This window comes from Vanessa cardui, chromosome 14 (genome assembly GCF_905220365.1).
Source record: "Vanessa cardui chromosome 14, ilVanCard2.1, whole genome shotgun sequence".
NCBI lineage: Eukaryota > Metazoa > Arthropoda > Insecta > Lepidoptera > Nymphalidae > Vanessa > Vanessa cardui.
This window is the reverse complement of record NC_061136.1, coordinates 10,118,024-10,145,113: the sequence shown is the minus strand read 5'-3', so window position 1 is coordinate 10,145,113 and position 27,090 is coordinate 10,118,024. Positions and strand designations below refer to the sequence as shown.

The 27,090-nt window shown below is 30.5% G+C and overlaps 1 protein-coding gene across 5 annotated transcripts in view; it reads right to left on the bottom strand.

The window, feature by feature from the left end:
• The window catches only part of LOC124535088 (homeotic protein antennapedia-like), a 166,734-nt gene that overhangs the window by 21,560 nt on the left and 118,084 nt on the right, over nucleotides 1-27,090 (bottom strand). Inside the window, exon 1 of one of the 5 annotated variants that reach the window (XM_047111144.1) lies at nucleotides 16,334-17,043. The exons of 3 other annotated variants lie outside the window; for them this stretch is intronic. The gene's annotated coding sequence lies outside the window, so the exon portion shown is untranslated. Of the gene's footprint in view, nucleotides 1-16,333; nucleotides 17,044-27,090 lie in introns of those variants that run through there. One more of the 5 variants, XM_047111140.1, reaches the window with a different exon arrangement.

Sequence of the window (27,090 nt, the reverse complement as noted above, 5' to 3'; positions counted from 1 at the left end):
TAATTCTCAGCGCTTGTATTTATCATTTCCACTATTTGTCAATTAGAGCGCTATTGTGGGATCGTTAAGTGTTTTTGATTTATTTTTGACGTTCAGACATGAAAGCGGAAGATAGGGGTTATATTTATAAACCTAGTTCGTATCTAGGCGTCTAGATGGGTTTTTTAAATTAAAAGATTTATAATTTTCTGTGAATTTGACGTAAATTATTTTATTAATGAATTAACTTCTCAATAGAAATATGCATACACGTTAAATATTTAACGTAAATAATATTTTATAAGAAGCTGATCTGTACACATAGCAATTTCTTCAGTATTGACTGGATATAAGGTGTACAATAGTCACAATGAATTAAACATTAAAACAAAAACATCACGATTTTACAAATTGAAAAAAAATAAAGTTTTCGAAACAGCAATAGACAGGTGAAAACGATACTGAAAAGTATTTGAGCCACTTCGAAAGGACGTTTGAAGCATTGCGAAGGAATAGAGGCGTATCTATGAGACGTTAATTAATTACTAAACCCGTACGTATTAATCTTAAAGTTGTTTCTTTAGATCTGCTACTAATTACGGCATTTGTTAAAAGACCTATATTTGTTTGAGTATAAATTTATCAGGACAAATATGAATCAGATTACAATTAACTAAATGTTTTATAAGCGATTTATATTAACTTAATATTGATAGTGGACTGATATCAACAATGAATAGGATAGGATAATTTTGAGAAAAAAAAATTATATATTAGAAGATAAAAATTGGAATGACTTTCATACAAATTTCTTATTTAATTATTACAGTTGAAACATTATCGCTTAAAAATCGAAATAATATATGTATTCTAAACGGATAAATACCTAATGTACTCATAGATAGAATAATGAAACAACACAGTTTCAAATACATTGGAACTTCAAATTTTTAATGAAACTGTCACAAATTCTGCAATATTATAAGGTGTTCTTATTTTTTTTAAACAAATTAATTAAAATTTACCTACGTCATTACTTATGCCATAATTTTGCATAATGAATATTATTCATTATTTAGGTACGAGTAATTATTTTCAGCTATTCAATACTAAAAGTATCATTAAATCTTAATATAATTACTACTACGTTGAGTTGATTTTACATGACTCAATCATAGGCACCCATTTAACATATGTGACATCTAAAGAATTTCATATAATAAAAAAAAATACAATTGCCTCATATAACGTTGTGACGGTCTTCAAAAATTAACGAGCCCACCTGTACGGTTGACATAAAAAGGAATTTTTCCTTAAATCAAAAAGCCAGTTTTAAACTACCCCCCAGAGTAAATCCGGGGCAGAACGAGCTTGAGTGAAATGCGATGTACCGCTAATTACGGGACCCAACTTCTGAATTTAATCATACAAGTTGCGTTCCACACAGGATTCATAATTTTTCATGAGGTTAACGGAATTGTCATGTACACGTGACAATGTTTGTGTTATTATGATGTTCGTTCTAAGGAGGCCTTAATGGGGCCGTGTGTGTTTACATATTTAAAAAAATATTCGATCGTTGTAAAAAAAATAATGTTATTCGCTCGTCTTTTGTTTGAAGTCGGATTAGTGTCTCTTCCAATCAACTTTAAATGTAAATTTCATTCCAATAAATAAAATATTTATATATAGAAATAGAATATATGCTTGTCTTCAGATACGACCAAAGATTAATACAAATATACATAATCCTGTAATCAATAACTTCTTATACCTACTTCCTGAAGTAAAACAAGTTTTGTGACATTTTATATTGACATAAAAATATTCCAAACTTTTTGCAATCGTTGATAAATATCAGTGATATAATATGTTAGAAGATTCTTGTTTTATTTATTTATATCAGTTATAGTATGGTATACCAGGTAGTGGGGAATCTGTTAATCAAAGCGAACGCAATCAATTACGGGCCGCGCAATCAAAATGTCTGGCATTCCTGAACGGTCATGAGGCATAATGATCTTTGAAGGGTTGAGCGATATTAGAAATTAATTATCTATAATTAATTTACGAGTTTTTCAAATTCATTAAATCCATTATCTATTAACATTATGATCTTTTCACACATTTCTTATCAATTCAAATATATTAGTATTCGCAGAGAATTGCTTCAAATAATTAAAGAACATTATACAAAAACACACACAACTCCGCTAAAACAATGAAGTGTTTCGATAAAACTCAAGTTCATCTATACATATAAAATAATATTAAATATAATTCTGATTACAAATAGAAAATAAATAGATACTGATCTGTTTCGTTTTTAGTTGTTAATATATAGACTTTTCACTAATGCAGATTTCACTGTATGGATTATTGATTTCGATTTATAGTTAGAATCCCTTTCTGTAGTTTTTATATTGAATGGATAAATAATAAGTGTATAAAATTGCCTAATTTATAAGATTAAGTTATTGATTCCTCTTTTTATAGAGCCGTAAATATTTCAATAACTTTTAAACATATTGTCCTGCGTTGAAAGAGTCGACAACTAAGTGACAGTTATTTTTTTTTAAACATTAAAATAAGTAAGCTCAGCTTCAAAATTCGGTTATATATAGGTAATTCTACATTTATTAAATCAGTCAACCTCATAAATCTAGGTTTATTTAATTATCTGTACTTTTATTCTAAAGCATTATAATAAATGATATAAAAAAAAGTTTACACAAAATTTACAAACAAACAAACTTGGAACATTTCCGAGTTTCCAAAACCTATAAAAAACCGTTTGAAATTGGACTTAAACTTGAGTAAATTCAGTTTTCATTACTTAGTTTCGAAGTAAGCTGAGCTGTTGTCGCCGTATTATTGCTGTTTAATTAACATTGCTCTCGAGCCAGCTAATTGTTATATCGTGCGAGTTGATTTATTGCAAGATACCTTTGTAATTGCATATTGCGAACTTTGTAGGCGTACTTAGACAATAGTGGTGGACCACAATTGCTAGATCTATACTGGTTAGTGCTTAGATGTTAAGTCGGCACGTGCTATGAATTATTGCATTATTTATTTTTACCCGACTAGTGATATGGATGGTATTTGTATGTGTTTAATTATCAACATGGTCGTTTGGTGATTTCGTCATATTAATTTTCCTAATATATTTAGGTTATTATTATTAAAAAATACTTTCAGCTTGTAATAACAGGTACTTACATACTTGATGTTTAGTTTGTTAGCGTACCTCGCGATTGATATATCATGAAAGTAATACTTTTGAAATACAAATACCTTTGAAACAAATAAAAAACATGTATATAATAAATTATTGTAACTGCTAAGCTAACTTGAAAAAAAATAGTCTTTTACAATAATACAAATATTTGCTTACAAAATATAAATAAGATTTAGCGCCATCTATTATATAAAGTATTAACTAGTTGTATAGCGACATCTATCTATCTACATATGTACTACTTCGGATATCGGGCCATAAGTAACTCAAAAATCTTTGTAAACCGGAATTTGACTCGTCACTTGTGATGTAGAAAATATTAAACAAAATTATTCCATACTTATTTAAAGGAATAGAAATAGGAATACATCAATAGCATCAAAACTTTTAACGTCTTAATAAATTTCCTTTCACTAGCTTATACAAACTACTTTATACTAAACAAAAATAAAACATCAAGTTTATTCTTTTTTAAGTTATAACGTTTTTGTATTATCATTTTTTTTATTTATATATATAGTGTTAAAAATATGTAATGAATAATCTTTATCTAATCTTTTATATTTTTAAATAACTTTTTACTATCTGTTGTTACGAGTAAAATAACGTGTGACAGCACCATCTGTTAAAAGTTAAACAAACTACTTCAAACAAGTTTAAAGTTTACAAAATTTACACACTAGCGACATCTGTTACCGAATAGGATATAAGTTTTTATTGGTAGCTTTTCAATAATAGGTGGCATATCCAGTTTAATTATAATAATTATAAAAAGTATTAAAAATTGTATTGTTAAAATAATACATAATTTTTTTTTTGAATTTGGCAGATTTTTTTTAGGTATTCACCACATTTCTTTAAAACGTGTATTCTTTTTTAAATAATATTATTCCAAGTAAATTGGGATAAGGGCAGGAGGATGATAATGATATTCCAATAAGATTTTGAAAGTAGTTTTACAATGCGTTTCAAGAAATATATTCCTATTGGAATTACCAATTGGAAAGTGATTTTCAAACAAGAGTGTGAGTTGTAAGATGGAAAAACGATAATTATGTTGTCTTTTATTGGAATAGGTACCTTATTTAAAAATAGAATTATTATTTATTTATTTATCAAGGCTTGTTAAGAGTAAAAACAATGTATATTATTAAATTTTATGAAGTTAGCAAACACCATTAAAATAAAGTGATTTAATGCGAACTTACTCGTGGGTAACAATTAATACCCTGAATCTAAACTTTAAATAATCGGTTTTCTAACTCTTCAAGGAAAGGAAATAATAAAATCTACATGATTTTTCCTTAGACATAATAAGCATTTCGTTTTGCAATTAAATTTTATTAACATTAAGGTTTGTACGTCAACGTCAACTTAATACAAAATAAAATCGTTTTGGCTCTACATTTGCAAGTTTGAAAACTTTTTGGACGCACAGCTTATTCTAAATTCAATTTTGGAATTCCATGCTGCACGACTGGCAAAAAGACGAACGACACGGTAGGGATGGGACGGAATGAGAATCGCCGCGTCTGTCGAGATTTTTTGTGCGATTTTTTCGACGTTATTATTATGAGAAAAAATGCGGAGTCAGTAAAGCGGAACGTGGGGTGGGGGCATGACGAGGGTTCCCGGTTTGATTGAAGCGGGAGGTGGGGGGCGGGGCGGTGACGTCACGCTCTCATAATAGGCCGTGCCGCTCAGTGATGGCCGCCGTTTATCAAGAACGAGTGCTAGCGCTCTGCACTTGGACTCTATTAGACGTTTGAGTAATATGGACGCGTTTGGATCGCAACATCTGATTATTATTGTTACAAGCGTTGTTTATTAAACACGATTGTGTTTCAAGTAGGGAATGCGTTAGTCTTTATTGCTGATGAAGTTATCACTCATATTTCGGAGCAAGGTAGATTACGGTTTTCACTATTGAAATATTAAGGTAAATATTGTATAGATATGAAGAAAGTATAAAATTAATCCACTATGTTTAAGTAAAGACTTAAAGTTTAAAAAGTAGAGGAAACTTTATCGACCGTTGTGTATAAATATTTTTATTCCGAGTATTAACAACGCGGTTATAGTAATTCATAATTCATAAAAGTAAAACAAAGTCAGTCAGTGCGTGAGGATGGGCGGAGCTCGTCGCGTGACACGGCGCAGTTATCGCGGGAACACCTCGCGAGGCACATCACTACGCCTATTGCTAGTTGGCGGTTGGTTATGGAATTAAAAGAAAAAAAAAATTATGCATAATCATTCGTAATTCTTTGTTTTATTTTCCAAATCACGGGCAATAAATAAAACGTCAATCAATATTAATCATAACACGATCTTGTAAATCATTATGATTATAATTTTTATATCGACTATAATTACAATTTTATTCAGAATGCTATCAGCATTTCAAATCTTATCTGTAATAAAACCTTTTTGGTTTGATATAATTTTTAATCGATATACATTTTTAACTGTGTTCACCGCACTCCTAAAGTGATGTGCCGTGCTTAGAATTAAATTAGTATCGATTCATTTTGATAATCGTTTTTTTTTTGCATTATCTGCATTCACGTTAATTTAACTTTAATATAAAATTATATTTATGATTTTAAAGTAGAAATTACTCACATTTAAATGCAACATTGATGAGATTAAAATGCACTAAGTAAGTATATAAAAATAATATATAATTTCATTTTTATAAGTTTTTATTATAATTAAGAGAAAACTAAAGTGCGAATGAATATTCATTTATAGGAATGCGTTATCATTTTTAAATAAATTCTTAGTTCATTAGCATATAAAATACATATCAATTTCATAGTTAATGAGACATAATGAGCCATATTTTGAAGTCATTGTAATTGATCTGATTTTGGACTACTTTATTTAATATGGGACTCATTTGTAATGATTAATTTACTTTAGTTCTTACGTATTTCATTAATGATATCTAAAGGACATATTAATAAAATACATTTAAAAGCATTTCCTCGAAATAATTCACAAATACTTATAAACACCTTTCTTATCCACATATAATATAATCTGGTATATATGTTTGAGAAGACCTATGTTATACTATAGGTATTTAGAAAAATGAATTTAACCAATAAGCAAAGCTATTAATATATAAATGTTCTTTGAACAAGTTCTGAAATTTTAACATCGAATGCGTACGTACGGAAAGAAACCTTCCATATGTAACGTTACAAAACGAAACTTTGCATTAAAATTAAAAAAGTATTTGAAGGTCTTTAATTGGATAAAGTCGTCAATGGATAGAGTGGCAGATAAGTGCAGATAATGTTCCATCTTCTTCTTTCAAATGTCAAAACAATGATGTGAGAAAGAGACATATCAGACAAATCCAAATATAAGACAAACAATGTTAACAAATTGTCCCAATAAGGTTCTTAATTGTAAGTGTCTGTAAATTGTATAAAAATGTTAATTCGTATCATCGATTAGACATATAGTATGTTCGTAGTTAAGTGTTTAATAATTCGATAAACAAATTATACTTATCAGACGTATTTGCACAGCTGAAACAGCGGGAAAAAAGGCGACCGGTATTGAAAATAGAATTGAATCGAACCGTGTATATTCAAATAATTAAACACGACTAGGTATATTTATACAACAATGACATAATTCATATGATACAAATATTAAAATTGTAAATTGAAACTTACTAATAATTGAAGAATTGTAAATCCTTTGTACGTGAATAGATATGATTTCAGACGCTACCTTTATATGTGTACAATACACATTTTATTAATCATTATTAATCATTAGTAAAACATCTGTCACGTTTCTTTCTTTCTTCTTTTTAATTACATTGAACGATTGATATTTGTGATTTTAAGTCATATTGTTGTCATTAATGGAGGCTTAGTTTGGGTTGGTTAGCCCTTAAAGATTAATCTCTAATACAATGAAACTACTAGTATTTTATATACCTAGTTAAATTTTTAGTAATGCAATATTTATTTATTAGTGCTTGCAAAGAGGTTTTGGCAAATTTAGATTTTTTTTTCGGTTTAAATGGAAGAATACTTTATTAGTTGATTGCATAATTCATAAACTAAAATTAATTATAACCTTTTATGTGATCGCCCGGATGTAATCCGGCGGTGTAGAGTCTGTTTTACAATCAGAATGAACAATAACACAAACAGATATAATTGTTAAGCATTTTCGATTAACTATCGAAAGTTAACCGTGGCTGTCCAGAAGTTTCCTTTGACAATTCTAATATTATTACTATATACTTAGTGTTACCAAATCCAAAAACGAATGTGAAATTTCAGCTCATATGGAACATGTTCCAAATTTAATAGCTCAAATAAACGATCAGAAGAAATTAAACAACACTTTAAACATGTAAATAAGTATTTTAATTCTAAATTTAAAATACGAAACAATATAGTACAGGCAAAAATATTTGGAAATTTATTTTAAAAAAGAGTCATGCACGTGTAAATTTAAATAAGGAACACTAATGTGTTAATTACAACATAAACTGTCATTAATTTTATACATGGCCAGTATGTAAATTTAATAAGTAAAAAAAAAAGTATTTTACATTATAGGTGGCAGAGAGCGCAAAGTGAATCGAATCATCTCATTACGGTACAGCTTCAGAACTCGATTAATGATAATCGATTTAAACGATTTTGTATGCGCTAAAATTTATTATAACATCTGTTAACGTATTCTGTAAGGACAAATATGAATTACGGTGATTAAACAAAGTACCTATTAGTGAATATGTCACCTTAATAAATTCGATACTCACGTAAACATTGTGTTATTATTACAGGTTTTTATTATTTTTATTGTTTTAAACGATAACGTAGAATTGTTAATAAAATTCTTGATTATAAATAAAAAGTTTAGCAATGTACTATTTATATAAAGTTTCAGAACTATATAGATCCCGAAATTGATAAAAGATAAATTTATATTATGAGCAAAAAAAATTTTGTTCATTTATAATTTTATTGTACATTTTATGAAATAGGTATTATGCAATATCCTATATAGACTTAGGATTCATTTATTAGTTTTAAAATTTTAAATTAAATTTTTGGAGAGTTAATTTTATTTGAAAAATTATTTTAGGTAAATATATTTTTACGCACGATGTATTTTTAATAAAAAAAAACTAAATGTATGGTGAATTATAAATTGACTGAAGTAGCAGACACCGTGACTTTAATAAAAAATTATATATTTTTTCTTTTGGGTAAATTTTGGTAAGTATTTAAGAACTTTAGATTTTTGTGTCAAAACTTTTAGTATCTACTCCGTACCGGCTATTGTGTTGTACCAGATTGTTGAATTAATTAATGGGTTGACGCAATTAATTTCAGATATAAAATATTAACTTCCATATAACTTAGCAGTACTGAAATAATATCTATAAAACGAAAACCAAAATTTCACCTCCTACTTATCTTATTAATTGTACTAATACCAAAATATAATTGATGAAGTTGTATTTAAACTGTTTACTTACAAAATTTATTTACAAATATAAAAAGCAACTCATATCATAATAAAGTTTCTTCAAAACTATTAAATATTTATTTAATTCTAGCATAGAGTTATTTGTCGTATTCGATTCACTAATATTATTATTCAGATGCATTAATACAAGTAATCTGTTTATTTTGGCGAACTACACTTCAATAGCAGATACCAGAGCCAGAATCCAGTCTTAAGCACACGCACTATCCAGTCTTAAATATTGTTGCATTCGTGAGATTCCATTACATATGATATGTATTTATTAATATCAGTCATATAATTTTCAAAGTTAATTTAAAAAACTTTCATCTAATGAATATAATCTTACTAATATTATTTGATTACAATTTGATTGTTCGGCACATTGATGCATCGTTCTTTTTTAATGTTTATCCTTTTAAAATAGATTATGAAGTCGATTGGAACCCTGAAGGAGTTGCCAATGACAATACTAAAATCGATTTTTACTCCTAAAAGGGAGCGGATAAAAACAAGTAAGTTAATATGTTAGTTAATAAGAGCTTATCGCTTTACAAAAATAATTATAACGAAACATTCATTCCATACACAAATTAACAAAACAAAGTTTATTACAAATTATCCCAAATTAAATAGCAATGTTCAATCCAATATATACCAGTATAAAGATTTAATAAACGCGTACTCCCTAAAGGTCTTATATATATTTTTTAAAGAATAAATTAAGTAGTCGATACAATTTAAAAGCTTTAAATTGTTTCAACGCATTTAGCGTTTCAGATGTATTATGTATTGTTATTATACGGATGTATTTTAAAATAACAGTGGGATTTTAATTTATAACACAATAGCCGGCGGGAGCGAACATTGCTCATATGTAATTTGGGATTGTTTTTTATCGCCACCATCGATTCTGTAAGATGTTTAATTTGAAATTTAATACCTATGTATTATGTACCGTTAATTGTAAGTGCCTAAACGTACGCTGTTATTATTTAAAGTATATATATTTTACTGTTATCTTATAAAGTATGATAGAGCTGAGATATCTTGGTGGTAGTAAAATTTGTATCTTAAACGAAGATTGCGGGTTGTAACCAACAACTGAATTGGATAAGGACCATTGTTTTTTATTGCCTAATTTGTTTATAGTTCATTACTTTTTCGGTTGCGAGTGAAATTATATTGGAAACCTGCATGGATGAGATAGTATGTCTAGATGTACATCCATAAGCCCGCTTTAGGATAGCGCGTTGGAATAATTTTGAAACCTTCAAACCAACCTCACAAGAAGCCAGTAGGATATTTTTTATTTTATTTCATTTCCTATTCATGAATTCCAATTTTAAATTGAACTTTTTTTTTTAAATTGATTTAGTTTAATTATACACCAGTTTATTTAATCACATAAGTTTGTTTTTTACTTTCGAATTAATGATATTGCCATGTAACATCGTTTACCATACATATTATTAAGCCAGAACCACATCTGCGATTAAAGCTTATGATTTAATTAATACCAACAGATAATTAATCTTAATGTAGCCGCTGTATCCACGATTCCGTTTGCGTTGATTTTGAATATGGAATCAAATTGTTTTTAAATATTATATCTGAGATTTTTTGAGTATAGAATATAAGACCATCATAATCATTTTTAATTTTTTTGTTATCTATGCTCTTGATATTTACAGTTACACAGAATATTATTAAGCAGATAATTTATGATTTATAATGAACTTTTGTAATATTATATACTTCTTAAATAATCCAATAACTAACTTTAATATTAAATGGTACGATTTCTTTAAGTTCAATTTCATACAAGCTTAAGTAACTATGAACCGCAAGTGCGGTTAAGTCCTAAGGGTATTTTCACACGCAAGTTTTCCAAAGACCGCATTCTTAGCTTTTTAATCCGCTAACACTGTTTCGATACACTGACCTACATTAAAGAGTTAGCAGTCGCCTCGCTTGTTTGACAAGATACATTTTACATCCGGACATCGACGAATTACATCGACGCCTGATACCGCTGCTATGTTATATACTTCAACTATTTATAGCAATTATTGATGGAGATATTTGAAAGATTTATTATTGATATCGATCTTAGTCATGTCTCTAGGATCTAGATATTTTAAATATGTTTTTAATAGCCATTGTTTTGGTGGGGTTTGTGTGGGTTTGTTTTTCTTTTTTTAATTTATTTTAAGCAGACTGCGTAAGTGGGTACCTTCACCTTTTTTAAAGCAATAAACAATTTCTTATATGTATTATTATTAATACGCCGCTAATTTTAGGATTACGATTTAACTTCAATTACACTAAGCCCAGGATTCCTCCTCAAATCACCTACCTTCTGCATTCAGCGTAAGAAGAACTACAAGATAATTTATGAAGCAAACTTTTTCACAGACAATCACTATATAAATAAAACCTCTTTATTTTCCTAATAGAGAAGGAATCACATTTAAATATTTTTTAAACATAATGAAAGCATCAAATATTTATTAGCAACCATTACAATAAAGACAAAACAATAAATTTACAAGAAAACAAATAAAAAAGATGTATACCTGCATGCATGTGTTTCATAATCAAAATGATTTACCATAATATCGATACATCGAACTAAAATTGATATTCGGACGGATCGATAATTTTACAAATTCGTTTTACAAACGAGCGGGCGTTACGGGTCTATAATACACATTAATTTTACCGACTTCGCATGTCAAACTTGAAATCAACGCATTATCTTTATTTAGCAATTTATCTTCGCGATTAGTTTTTTTTTTTTTTTGTTAATCGATAACAATGTAACTTGTGCTAAGCTACACATGTTTCCGATGCTCGCTTTTTGTTTATGCATTATGTATTAACTTTGCCTACTGAAAGAATTTGTCGCTGGCTATTGTGGTATGTTTTGAAATGAGTTATTATTTTATTTTTCAATATCGCATTACAATTAAATTAATGTATGTGTTTAGATGTCGCATGCATTTAACGAATTAAAATAAACACAAGTAAATGCTTTTCTCATTTTTGAGTTATTCTATGAAATCATTTTGAATATAGAATATAAAAATAGTTTCAGTCAGTTCCTAATGATATATTAACATTTTTAAAGATTAACAAAAACTGTTTGTAATAATAAAATGTCACGACTGCGCGATTCCGATTAATCACAAAGAAAAAAATCTAAATTTGACAATGTATAATATAGAGTTAATTAAAATATTTAATGAAATACGATAGTCGGAGCCGATGACACGAACAAATGATATTAAATTAATGATACGTGGGCGTAATCATTGCATTCAAGCGTTTAGCGGCGACGATGTTGACGGGAAATTAAACGAAGATTTTAATTTGTGTACATTTTATATTTAATATAGTATTTTTTATAGAAAATACGTTCCATTTAAAAATATATATCAACCAGTTAATAGAATATCATAGGACCACTAAGTAAAAGGGTACGTGTCGAATGATATTGTGAGGAAATAATGTTCCGGATACACATTGCTGTGTTGGATTCAATCCGTGCGGGATCACTGTGAAATACGCATTTCTCCCTAATAAAAGTACAAGCATTTGGCCAGTCATAAAACATCTTTGTAATTTTTACTTATACTTTTAAACAGTTCAAATAACTTCGTTTCAATTTGACAGTTATTACATGTATAATTTTAGTATGTTTGATTAGGTGTGTCTGAGCTTAAGATTTTTACTTATAAATAGTAACATTAAACTAAATAAGGTAATGTAGTTATATAAACATTTTGATATTATGGAATATGTGTCAAGCATTTAGTTCTAGAATATACTGCTTTGTGTAATCTCGATTAGGTAGGTACCACTAATCAGGTTACTTTACCGCCCAACATTGATACCACAAGGCGAGTAATATTTACGTAGTTTAGCGTATTGGCGGTAAAAGGTTACTTAATACTTATTTAACGAATTGATACTTTAAAAAGTATGTTTGTCTATTATTAATTTGCTGTTGTTTGATTATGTAATATGATATTACGACCCAAATATATTACCTATTTCAAACATCTATGATTTCTCAAATCTTTGCTGATGGTAAGACACGTTTGCGTTTTACACGGATAACACATAAAAATATTTAGGAATCGAACCTATGACTCTTAACTTAAAAGACTATGATTAACAGATCACTACGCTTATCAGACATCAATAAAAATCAGGGAATATTCATATAATATTTTGACATTTCTGATACAGATAATATCTTCTTTATATGTAGTATACGAAATGTATAATTGTAAAAACGTTTTAGTAATCGCCACATAAATTAATTATCGTTTCTTATGTAAAGCTATTTTAGTAATATCCCTTATTATAAATTAATAATTACATTAAACAGAGTTTAAAAAAGTAATGGAGTGTTAATTGTTATAATAAAAAACTGTCACGGCCTTATCTTTCTAACAGAGGTCGAATGTGTTTAAGTAGATACAACTTAACAATGAGAAGGTATCGTTTTAATTTCATTACCAGGTAAATATAATCTGTTACATCTGTCACTACTTTTTTAAATAATCTGTTGAATAAATCAAAGTAGGCAAATGATACGTTTTTTTCATCCTAGTTTAGTTCGAGGTTTTATTGAAATGTCAACCAAGAAATATAAAAAAAATAGTTTTGTAAATCGAACACAATTAATTTATCAAATCATTTAATTCATTTTCTTCAACTTTGTTAGGAGGTACGTAATATTGGTATCATTTAAGATTCTAAGTTAATCTTTTTGTTGATTATATAGGATGTATCTGAGTATTTATATATTTATTGTTTATTAAAATATCTTCAATAAAACGTTTACATTGTCTAACTATTTATTATTTCTGGAACAATACAATATACTTTAGAAGTTTATCACTGATAGGGACGTTCTGACAAGTTTCCGATAGAGAATACAAATTGACGTTTACAACAAGAACCGCGATGACATTTAGAAACTCAACAAATAGCTTTATCACGATCAATGCTATAAATACTCCTTGCGTTTTAATATTTACATTTTATAAATTATTATAATACCCCTCTCGCTGCTACGATAAAGCAGGCCTTAAAGGTGATGGCATATCTAATGAAAAACGATACATGACAAATTTTGATAAGGCAAATTGTTATATTGAATAATTGTCTACAATATTTCAATTCTAATTTGATACCTAATGATTTATAACTGAAGTGGAGGAATCGTTTGTCGGTTAACTTTTTTTTTATATTGCAATTAGTAGTCCAAAGTCGTATACATCATTATGTAAATAAGGCCGTGAACAGTTCTAAATCCAAGTTATACGGAACTTTCTTCGGTTACGCAACTATATTATAAAGGGCATACGAAATTCGTATTAAGAAAAAGCCGTGATTTCTCTAGTTTCATAGAAAGTCGTGCGCGCAGTCACGCTGCATTATCGCATCAAACAAATCTCAGTGTGAACATTAAAATCTTACATGTTGTACACTTTATTAAGGCAGTTTAAAAAAGCAGTTCAACGATGGTCAGCATTAGATAGCGGTGAAAGAGACCGTTACTATAATAGCCACTCGAATACCACCTAGTTTATATAGAATTACATGTACATGTTGTCGGAATGAATATCTTTAACAACGAACGCGACAAACGCGTTGCCCTATTTTTATATTGAATATATTAGTAAGATATGCAAATATCGATATAGAGTTTAATTAAATCGATTCTTATCATTTGTGATTAATCGATATGTTTAATGTGTCACATAGTTGTTTTAATCGTTATAAATAATTCGTTTATATTTTTACTAATAAAATTAATAGAAGTATTGGTAATTGGTTGTTACTTTTGAGGATTGAATAAATGTATTTATAATGTAACAACCAACAAACGATTATTGTGTTGAACTTTAATAAAAAAGATTTCTTATCTCAAAAATGTTTCAAATATAGTGATTATCAACATTCATGATCCCTACACTAGTCTATTAGAACAATGGGTATAATAGAGTCGAATTTAAACGTGCAACAATTTCGTTTATAATTTAATTATATTTATTGTCACACCTATTTATTTAAATCAACATAATTACAATGTAGGATGTTCGAAATTTGAAACAATACATTTCAATTTCTAAACGTTTGTTTAACTTCGTTTTGACATGAAAATGACAGATACTCATAACAAGTACCTAACATAATTTTAATGTTTTTTTTTTATTTTATAATGTTAATACTAATTTGAATTTTAATAAAATTTTATCTCTTATGAATCTTTATTTTAAGTAATTGAAAGGGTTCTTTTATGTTAGTATATTTTTTATTTTATTGAATAATTATAAATTTGTCGCCTAAATTAATTACCATTTTGGTCCATAAGTATAATAAGAATAAATCATCAATCTTCAAGTTTTTATCTACAAATTTATATAAGAATAATAAAAATAGCTAGAAGTATTTTTTTCTGTTCTCTACACTTATCAATCGATCCAGATTTTTTCAACACAACTTAAAGGTTATTCTATGATTAGATAAATAAATCAATTTTGTATATAAATGTAAATACTACTCATAATACAGACAAATTTTCTCTAAAAAGTTGAGATTGCCTGCCTTATTTTATGAATGCATTATATTATAGATTAAACAGCCGACGCTTCTACATAATATGATAATTTACACGCTTGATGGTATATTTCTATAACGATGGTAACTGCTACTTGTTGTAATGCTAAAACCGTTTTAATAATATTTATCTATCTATTACAGTGACTTATTAGTACGTTATAAGCGTACACATTAGTGCGTCTTGCTTGGTCGACGTTGCAATAAGTATAATGCATTTTGCATTGTTTGTTTTTATATATATTTTACATAAATTGTAACCTATAGGCTACAAATAAAAATAACAGTTTATTTGACTGTATTTATACAAAATTGAGACATAAATATTCAAAATGATAGCACATCATCAACGCCATTTTAAAAGTCGATTCTTATGTCAATCTTAAGAGATCTCAGCTTTTTTTATATTAATAAAAAAATGATTAACAGCCATTTTAGGGCGTTGCTGAAACTACCAGAGACAACTCTATTTCGTTTTTTTTTTTCATGTAAGGTGATCCGTTTGATAAATGAGGTTGCACCCTTAATATACCTGCTCCAAAACGGTGATGTATGAAGGAAACAATATTTATGCCTATTTATATTAATGTCTGTATTCGTCTTGGCATGCGCAATGTACAAGAAAGACCGACATCGTTACAGCTGTTTTGTATTTTGCATACATTCACTTATTTTTTTTTTCTGTTTAATATAAATCATTATGTACATATAAATCGATAATTTATTGCTGTAAGTATATACTGATAAATCGCTTGTAAATTATTACCGTCTTGTTAGCATAAATACTTTTGTTTAAACATATTCAATATATTTAAAACGATTATTTAAAGTGTAATTAGTAATATCAATGCATTTATATCTACTGTACTGATTTTTTATTTAATTTAAAGGTTGCGTGTTATTGAGTAACTATTAGATATTTTCCTGGAACTGTATATGTTAACTTATATTATAACTCACCAATTATTAATCCACTTAATCCATTGAAAAGAACGGTTATCCAAAACTATTATAGTAAATAAATTAAAAAAAAAATAAAGTTGCTAACTACTACGTAATAAAATGTCAAAAACGAAACTCGCACTGGTTCTTAAGATTAATGTTTTCGGTCCTCACATCACTATTATTCGAAAATTAACGATAATTTCGAATATCACCTCATTCTTGTCATAATTAATCGATGTACTCCAACTCGTCTCATTAGCGTTCAATTTATTTTTCCAACTCCTCAGATAGAGTTACCATTCCGTCTAGTTGGGACCACCAAACCGCCAGCGATATTTTATTCATTCCGTTGCCCCTTAGAACGATTTCCAACGAAGCGCATCTAATTGCGAACATGATAAATAAATACTTGAAACGGGCATGTCACATATCAATCGGGAAACTGGACTCGGCGGAAGTCAAGTTCAAGTTCGCGCGAAAACTTTCAATTAAAATATATCACAACGTAATTTTTGTCTAAACTTCACACGGCACCACTGTCCTTTTCGCACGTAAATAAACTGTCAACAATTTCACGATATTACATCGGTCGGTGTGTAATGAACGTCTGAACCCGCATTGAGCTAGCTGTCAAATCTACGAGCCGTCATAGTCCGCTGCCATGAGTGGGTACGCACACAGACGCGCGCGCGTGCAACGCGGGACACAAACACACTGACAGTCTCCAGCCGAGCGCGAACGTACGGGCACCCACACAGAGGCAGTTTCATGATTCATACATGCTAGGCGTTTGTGTTGTGGCGGGTGGGAGTGCGAACATGCAGCGTGCTTTTAACGCGGCCAGACGAAATGATGCTCAACTGCAAAAGGGAATGTGAACTGTATCGGTTTTACAAAATGGCTGGTTATAAGTGACGGTACACGCGCCTATGTGGCCGATCACATGAAAGATTATCCGAATGCGTGTGAACGCATGCAGCGTTGCGCTACGGATGGGCGGGAAACGTTATAAGGAGATACGTTTTTGCTTACTTGATTGCAATCAAATGAATGATTTCTTATTTAATATTCATAAGAACTTTATTAAACAGAAACGATTATTTCGTTACGATATTATAGAATGAACCCATCGATTATGTCGGTACAAATCTGATTTGACATTTGATGAAATAAATAGATTTATATTTAGTGTTTATTATAATCATAATACCTTTAACAAAGAGTTTATGAAATTTAAACATCGCTAATTGACTTTATTTTGCATATCATCAATTACTAATCTGATGTGCAAAATATTTACTATAAAAAAGCTACGAAGGAAAGTTCTCCCTTTGATTTCAGCTGTCGCCAACACATGTGCATACCTATTCGAAGCTCTATACGATATTCGTGCGAAATTGAAATACGACTTTATGTAAATCACGATTGAACTGTTTATCGGGTGGCAGCCACGTGACAAAACAAACGATCACTAAGGTAAATGGTAATTTAAATTTCGAATTCGTTTCCGTCAGCCAACCGTAGATTATGTGAACGGTGTAAATGCGGGCTGTTTCAGCTTACCTGTAACAAACGGAAAAATCACATTAATTTCAAATTTTCAACCAATCAGAACAGTTTTCGATTATTCAAACGACATCATTGAACATATGTAGTATGTTTACAGGAAAAATATAATTCAAAAAGTCGTTGTCACTTGTTATCGTGTGACCTGCTGTGTGTTTAGTTCATTCGCTCTGATATGGAGACACGGTCAAGAGTGATCCGAGCTGATAAGTGGGTCAGTGCAGCGGAGGAGATACCTATATTTATGGTCAAGTTCATTGGAGTCATAAAATGTGACGCAGGAGCTCAATTTTTTTTTATTTGACGTAGCACAGATACTTAACGACTACAATTTGTAGATGAAAAATTGTATGGCATTTTATTATACTATTATTTCGTAAGGTTTTTTATGTTGTTCCTGGACTAAAAATGCAATACATTTATCTTGATATAGTAATCATAGCGATTAATCATTTACTACGATACTATGATTACTATGATGATGACTGATGATCTTAAATCGTAGCGCCATTTTGGCGCGCGATTTATTTTCAAAGGCTCGCAACAATGTTTGAAATCACACGTCATAAAATATTTATTAAAACGACACTAAACGGTCGGATGGCAATAATAATAAAATCGATATAATATATAAAAAATACCGTAATTATTTAAGACAACAATTAATTGATATGATAAAAAGGCAGAAATAAGGTGAATGGACCTTATTCGTTTCATAAACAAAAGTTGAATAAAATTAATAAAAATTAATTTATTGCATTTTTATCGTCTACTTATTAAAAACAACATTACGTATTACAGGGAGAATATTTAAATAGTGTTTTATCTGTAAAGCCAACATACTATACTATGTATGAATGTAAAATATTTATAGGAATTAATAAATATAATGGTAAATTTTTAAGTGTCAGTGGTCAGACAGCTCAATTATAATGGTGAACTGAATTAACCCATCTTCACAAAACCGTCATGTACATTAAAACCGTAACCACTTCACAATGACGATGAAGATGTTACCAATTTTCCACGACACCGAAATGATATATCTACCGTGAAATTTCTGAAAATAGACCCCCGTAACTTTTAAATGCCCTGAGAGAGTTATTACATTAATATATTTACCAAACACGCACCTATTATTACTTTTTCATGTACTCGTTTACGCATAAATTAAAAAGATGGCAGTTTTTCTTTTGTCCCTACCCTTATTTGGTATTCATATTTGATATTTTGTTAATACAATAGGACGCGTTTTGAAATAAAAATACAAAACGTGCTCGTAAGTTACACGAATAAACCTGTTTTCAATGTATGCTGAAGATACAAATTGTGAAAGAGGCAATTGTTCAATATTCATGCCATATCTCTTATCATCCCGCACATCAACAAACTAATATGGACTTTTTACTATAACACATAAGTGTTTTATTTTAATGAACTCTGAACACATTGCTTCAATTACGTTCATATCGGATGAAATATGACTTAAGTGAGGGATATTAAAGGGCTAGGGGTTTTAAAACGTGAACTTTGTAATATGTACGCATCGGAGCACCCTTTTTAATTTGTCCCAACTATGGACCATGGCGAAACGGGGTTTCGATATAACCTTACCCCAGTTTTTATTCATCGAAAAATTCACTTTTGCGTTGGCTAGCTATATATTATTGTACAATTTAGTCGGAATTTTCGTGTTTCTTATTGCTTCCGCAACGAATTTCATGCGACCCACAAGTAGAAATGATTGAACCTATCGAGCATTCGCCGGCAGCGGCCGACTCCAATTTAGTTTTTTCGGATTAGATACGGCAAACATAATAACATAATTGCTCTAATAACAGGCTAACCTCGCCGTGCCTTACAATTCACTTTCCAATTTGGTTCATTTTTTTACCCTCGCTCTGTCTAAAACTATTATGATTTATTATCAAATTTTCGTGCAGGCAAATTATGGGCTCGTTTTTCGGCAGTATGCGCGAACGGAGCTTTCTCTTTCCGACTTTCGTTAAGAGTCAATACACGATAAGGACGGAAATATTTCTATTGTAATTCCTCAGAAACCTCGCGGCGTTACATGGCTTAAGACTTTTAGATGAAATGATTTACGAGGCTTTTTCTAATTAACTCGTAGGAGTAATAATTAGTTGGATTAACATGTTACGCCATTCATATTTTTCAACGTCACTGAGACTGTTAAAATAAAAACCTTGACTCGGAATTAATTTGGTCCGGTAGCTTCAGAGAACAATAGCGGATTGCTGTGTACCAAAATTAATTTCGGCGTAATTGTATAATTTAGATTCTCTCGCAGTGTTTATAATCTACTAGATTGATGGAAAGAATGATAATTTTTTTGCGATGTTTTAAATTATCATGGAGTATTCTTAATTTATAAGTATACAATTTATTTCCAGACAGTTTGTTTACGAAAAAAAACGTTTTATGGAAAATTAAGGCTCAAGTTTAATATTAACGTCAAAAACATATTGCGGTGTAACTTGGAGTTTGTAGAAAGGTTTGAAATAGTGCTACCGACAAATGTTCTTGACAAGCGACTGCATTAAACATGAGTGCTGCTACTAGTATTTACATACATTTAGTTTTCACGTTGGAATCCATAAAATTTCTTAGAAGGTACGAAAATATACTTATGCAACCTCAACTTTGAATATAGTATTCGAACGGATTTCAATTTCATTTACCATTGTATATAAATTTAAAAATAAAGTCTCTGTAATATTAAAATCACAAATATAAAATATAATCATAGAAACTAAGATTTAGTTACTATACTGTGATTTCACTTGTATTTTGCTTGGTTTACAAATGGCTATATCATTCTCATATACGATGACTATCGGCTTACAGCTCATCAGATTGATGACGTTTAAGGTTACAGCTTCGTTCTTAAGGGTGGTGACGTCGATTTATGTTGCCCATAACCTCCTCAATAGACATCTATCTAACGTAAAGATTATTTCGGATTTATTTATACTGATCGGTAGTTTCTGAGTTTAACGCTATTTACAATCTCTCTGTATAATATTATAATTATCGTCACGTTCTAAGCTTCTAACTCAATATCTGCTATTAGTAATTTATTCATTTATTTCATACCGCTTACATTTTTTCAAAAATGTTTTTAAATTTTCATACGCGCGTAAAATTAGTTTTTTCATACAGTAAACTGTCAGGGAAGGAAGACAGGTGCGAGCAGCGTAAATTTTTGAGGATATTTCTCGACATTCTAGAAAATTCATTTAATTAGTCAACTACAGGATTTCCCATTAACCGAGCGAATTTAAACAGACACCATTTTCCCTATTTTGAATGGAACATGTATAAAGTGGCATCCCTTCTTGACATATTTAGAAGAACAAATCCGAATTTGTTATGGATATTATCATCGTGAAGTGATAAGCGACAATTTAATTGTGATAACAGTAAAGGTTTTATGATGTATGTAACTAATAGCGTATCACTAGTAAATCGGCTTGAAAATGAGAGAGCTTCTAATAAAACTGCAGTTAACCAAAGATATTAAAGCTCAACTGTTTATGTTACATTTATATCTCAAAGAAATTTTAAAATATCGTTCATCAAATGTTATTCGAAATAGTTATAACAGATCAAAAATAAATAATGGGTAACATCAGTTGTTCGCGTTGCATACTCCAGCACAGATATCACGCGTGGTGAGGCGGAAAGACCTCCGACAAAAGACTGTGACAATGAACCGAAATAGGGTTGACGCCAAAACTTTACTTATATAGTTTAAACTTATGATTTTTTTTTTATGAGACAACATCACATACATTACTCTGATCCCGATGTAAGTAGCTGAAGCACTTGTGTTATGGAAATCAGAAGTAACAGTACGGTATATCATTGTTTAAACTATTACAATATTTAACGAATTGAGACATAATATTAGTAAAATATATCCCACTAGTCAGAAAGAGTTTTAATCTTTGATCAAGACCGCTTCGAACGTCTAACTAAAAATACTCTTAAGTAAATATACAGCTCGATGTTGTTCTAGCAGTACCTAGTAGGTACATAACATATCTTAGCATAATTTGAATTAGGAGTTACTCTTGTGACCGTTCATGTATATTCGAGTAAAGATAGCACGCGTGCCGGAGCGGAAAGACGTCCGACAAACTTGACAATGAGCGGCTAGGGTTGACAGTTAATATTTACATAATTTTGATTTACCGATATACCCATAGCAAGCGAAGATTTAATATCGATTTACGTTTACAACATACTAAGTATGAACCAAAGTTACATTTATAAGCGCTCATGCATATTCTAACACATCGTATTTAGTAGCGGGAAGATCTCCGTCAAAGAAGCGGGTAGGGTTTGACACGAGGTGTTTACATAATTTTGATATATCGCTACCCGTTATGAAGGGTTAGTGAAAACAATGAAAGTCTGGTTACATTGGATTAGCTATTGTATTCAAATGGAATTAATTACAGCACTTCAATAAATAAAAAAAATATAAAGGAATCAAATATGAAATCTTAGACGTGTAGTAAGTAATAACAATTGTTCATGACTATTTAAAAAAATATATACGAATAGAAGCCGTAGTTTTAACTCATGATGAATTTGGTTGTTCTAAATTGATAAAAATCTCTTAACATTTACGTCGAGCTTATCTGTATTTTTATATCTTTCATTTCCTACCAAATTCAACCTTTATTTTTTCGTAATTTTACATAAATTAAACTTGTAACATTTAGTAAATTAATTAATAAATTATTAACATAACATACAAAGATTTAAAAAAGAACACGCCTTCTAAAATTGTCCTGAGGCATGTTTTTTGACCTTGCTCTATTGCTTCTATTTTAAATTAAAAAAAATAATGTTTTATATTCATTGAACTATAGGTATGTCAATTCAAATGCATCGTTTATAAGAACTAATAAGAAATCGTCAACCCTATTACTGCCGCGTCCGACACAGCCGCCCGGACACGTTTCAGGATCATGAATTATGGCGCGAGCCGATGTGACTTTTCAATTTGAAATCATCAACCTGGAATTAATTTCATTTTTGAACCCCATTATTTCTGTTATCTACAAGCGAAATCGCAATATGCGAGTTTCATATTATTGCAGATTCAACAAAATTTTCTGCGGTAAAACGCAAAATGAAACGAATGAAAATGCTGAAATCAATTGTTATTGATTTCATTTCATTGTTTCAAAATTCACATGTTTTTTCATCAAATCTCGTTTATTATTCGTTTAATTTGAATACTTTTTTATTTACGTCTGTAAAACATTGTAATGTTTCATATAATAATAATATTTACACCAATTTAAGAAAAACCGATTTAAAAGTTTAATTTGCGATTACTCATGTTCACGTAGAACGTATACACATCGTCGCAGACTAATGATACATTTTAAAAAATAGATTGTAATTTATCAGTCTGTGGGATTAAAAATCTAACGGAACCATGTTGGATTCGTATGTATTTCACAAATCTGTCAGCGGCGATACCCACAACGTGCGTCGCTACTCGCTACACTATTCATAGGCCGTCTATTCGGTTCGTAATCGTTGCCGGTGTTGACGAAAGCCGCGCCGAAATAGATGTCGCACCGATAAATTTTATTCAAAATAAAACTCATCCGTTTATTTCGAAGAAAACGCGCGGCGGGTTTTTGTTGTGATAATCGGGGGTGTTCAGAATTTTTTTGATCCGCAGTCGCCCAGGCGCGGACGTTGACCCGAAATACTTCCGTAATTTATAGCTATCTATGTTTTCACGGAGCGTATAATCATCACATGATTATAGGCGACTGCGATAAATTTTGTCTTTCGGCAGAATTCTTTTCTCTATCTAAATGTATTGTGTATCTGTTACGTTATTTTGTAAACTAGAAATCGATGTCCGGCCATTTCGGAATGTCAGAAAAGGTATGCTCGAATCCCTAAAGAGGAACCTTATAACAAAGCTAATATTAGACAATCATTTCCTGTCAAAAGGGTGGCCCCACCACCCTGGCGGGCGGGGGCTGAATGGAAATACCTCCTCGTCTCTCCAGATTTCGCAGTCGCGGTGTTCGAGTGTGAATCTGAATTCTTATTTTTTGCTTTAACTGTGATGAATGGATTTTTAATATCCTCCTGCAGCTGTCTGGATACGTTGGTCGTGTGATGAAAAATACACTCCCCGAATTTGTAGATTTGTACTTAGCTCGATTTATTTAGCAGTATATAAGATAAAATGTAGTCTATAATAAACTATAATACTTCAATAATTATTAAAATCTAAATATATTTTTTATGGATATTATAGCGAAGCGTTAACGACTTTATAGTGTTATTTAAACGAGGACATTGAAAAATAAGTGCCTCCGTCATGTCGGATGTGGTCCGGACAGGCAACAAGACATCAGCATCCAAAGACGTCTCAATACAAGGGCTTACGGTCTGCAAAAAACGTGCCGGCCGGTCTCACGGCACGACTCTATTACTCCGCCGCGAATAAATAAAACATGATGGGCCGTTCCCCGCACATAATGTATACACAAACCCACTCAAGCTCTGAACCTCTATTATAATGAGCGTAAAGGTCGTAATGCTGCAAATATTCCTATTTCTCGATGCTGCCTACCGTACGTCGTGTTACATGTGAGGTTGTTACTCGATCCTGATTCAGATTCTGATTTGATCCGCTCTCCTTTTTTCAACTTGTAACAATAATCATTACCTGATCTGAAATATTTATAATCTCCGACTATGGTGTGATTGATTATATTTAGTGCCACGTTGATATTATAAAAATTCTCTTACAACGCCGTATTTAAGTAAGAAGTCAAACACTGCATAAATATATGTACATTCGATTAAACAAGCTGATGCTTTATTTATAATCTGTTCGCAGTTTATCTTTTAAAATAATCAAATAGAAATCGATTTTAGTAGTCTATATCAGTCCTGTTAAAGTAATCGATTTACAAATTACATATCGATATATCGAAATCGTAAAGCCGAATTCAACGTGGGTGTTCGTTGCGAAAAATTAAAATTGCATGCACGTATACAATAAAAGTAGAAAGGCCAACGACAGTTAAACAAAAGACGGCAGGTGTTTGTTTTCGATAACGCATTCCTTGTTAGTTAGGTCAAAGCTGAAACTTTGATTGAAATCGACTTTAAGATGTTATGAATAGTCGATCAATCTTAATAAATTAATCGAATAAATAGTGCATTCAGTTAAACATGTGTGCGTGACATTATTAGAAGTAATTGATCATGTGTGTAAATATTAAAATGGTTTTACATTATAATACGGCGAACTTTCTGTAGTCATTTCGCTGAGATTTTTTTATTGCTTTGAAACATTGACTCTATGTTTTACAGTTTTGGATTTAATTGCTAGTTAATTTTTTATATTTTATTTGGTGTATAATAATTCCCAAAATAATTTCTGGGTATGTTGCCAATGATAAATCTCCAATACGACTTTTGCTTCTAAAATATTATAAGTTTTTTTTTTGAGATCATTGATTTGACACCAATATAAATAATCTCACGGTACGTCACAACCTTTAGTATGTGCCTGACATTTCGCTCTGTGTGTGGCGTCCATGCATAGATTGCCTAATAGCACCGACGCCCGTGCAGACCACAATAAAAACATGTGACGAAGCGTCGGTACATTAACGCGCCCGCCATACTTGGCACCGCGCTAGCTCCGCCCGCTGGCAGCGAATCGCGAGATATCAATAGAGATGGACGTTATATCGATATAAGATTTACGCATTATATAAGTTACCACTTCCTTAGTTGTAAAGATGTAAGATCTAACGCAGAAGCCGGTCGGTATCGATTGAGATTGGTATCATATCGCTTTATAAACCGTCAACGGTGGGTAGTAGGAATGCCGACGATAACAACAGGATAATTCAGTACTCGATAAGAAACTCCTTTAATAAATTGAAACGTCAAACATGCAATAGTAAAAAGTATGGAATTCTATAACCATACTGAGTACTTGTACATATGTACATATTACTAGAAAAACTATCATAAAATAATATTCTCAATTATACTTGTCCCTGTCATTTTCACTTTGAGAAATACATATATCTATTTTAAGTTGCTGTCATCTCTTGGCACAACTAAAAGCCATTAAGCAAGAATTGAACTGAATCCTAGTTTATGTTATTAATCCTTATCTTTAATAAGACATTTGTCTAATCTAGATAGTCGATAAAATTCAATTTTATTACTATATGGTAACAAAATTTCACCAAGACGCACATTGTTGTACGGTGACTTCTATGAACAAGAATTGTAGCCGATCGCAAATTAGAAAAGGGACTGGTAAAAACAGAAGCAGCTGTCGACTCGTTTGGAATATTATAGCCTCAAGATAAGTGCACACAATATTTAAACGCTCAAAGGCTTTGCAATAACAATAAATTCGAATGAAGTCATGTTAAATATTTAAACACGCAAAAGTAAACAAAAAACTGATCGATTACTTCTCTTGATGAACCTTTTAATCGTTGTGTGTAATGGAGCATTAAAATATTCAACTATAAGGTAAGCCAGTCTCATAACTACCTCAAAGATTTATCATCCTGATAAAATAATATTGAAAAATATAATTATTATAAAATATAACTAGGTATATTTATAATCGACAACTGATAGTAATCTCATCACTACTAACTAACGTTTTGTTAAATTTTAAACGTGTACGCGCTGCCTAATTCTATCATTGTTTTTCGAATTTCTACAAGATTAATGATAACAGCGGCTGAGAATTCGTACTACAATACCACTGCCTATGATCCCTGGCACGTAAACCACACGGCTGTTCCCTTAATTCAATCCACTTGGCACTCAATAACTACTCCGCAATCGAAAGTAGCGTAATAATTTGTGGCTCACTGGCTCATTTAGTATTAATTAAAGTTTAACCTGAAAGCTTCTGACAGTTTTCACAACAATGTTGCGTTTTAATGGCGGTTTGATACGTCACTGTGTTATAAGAACGCTGTGTTTGAACGTATAATTAAAATTCAACTGTTTGTTTCCCGTCACCCGCATTGTTTGAACATCTTTTTTTGATTGCATATTATTTTGGAACTATCAATTAGCAAAATATCCTTAAATTATTATAATTGGAAAAGCCGTTAAGGAATTGTATATAACTAATAAAAACA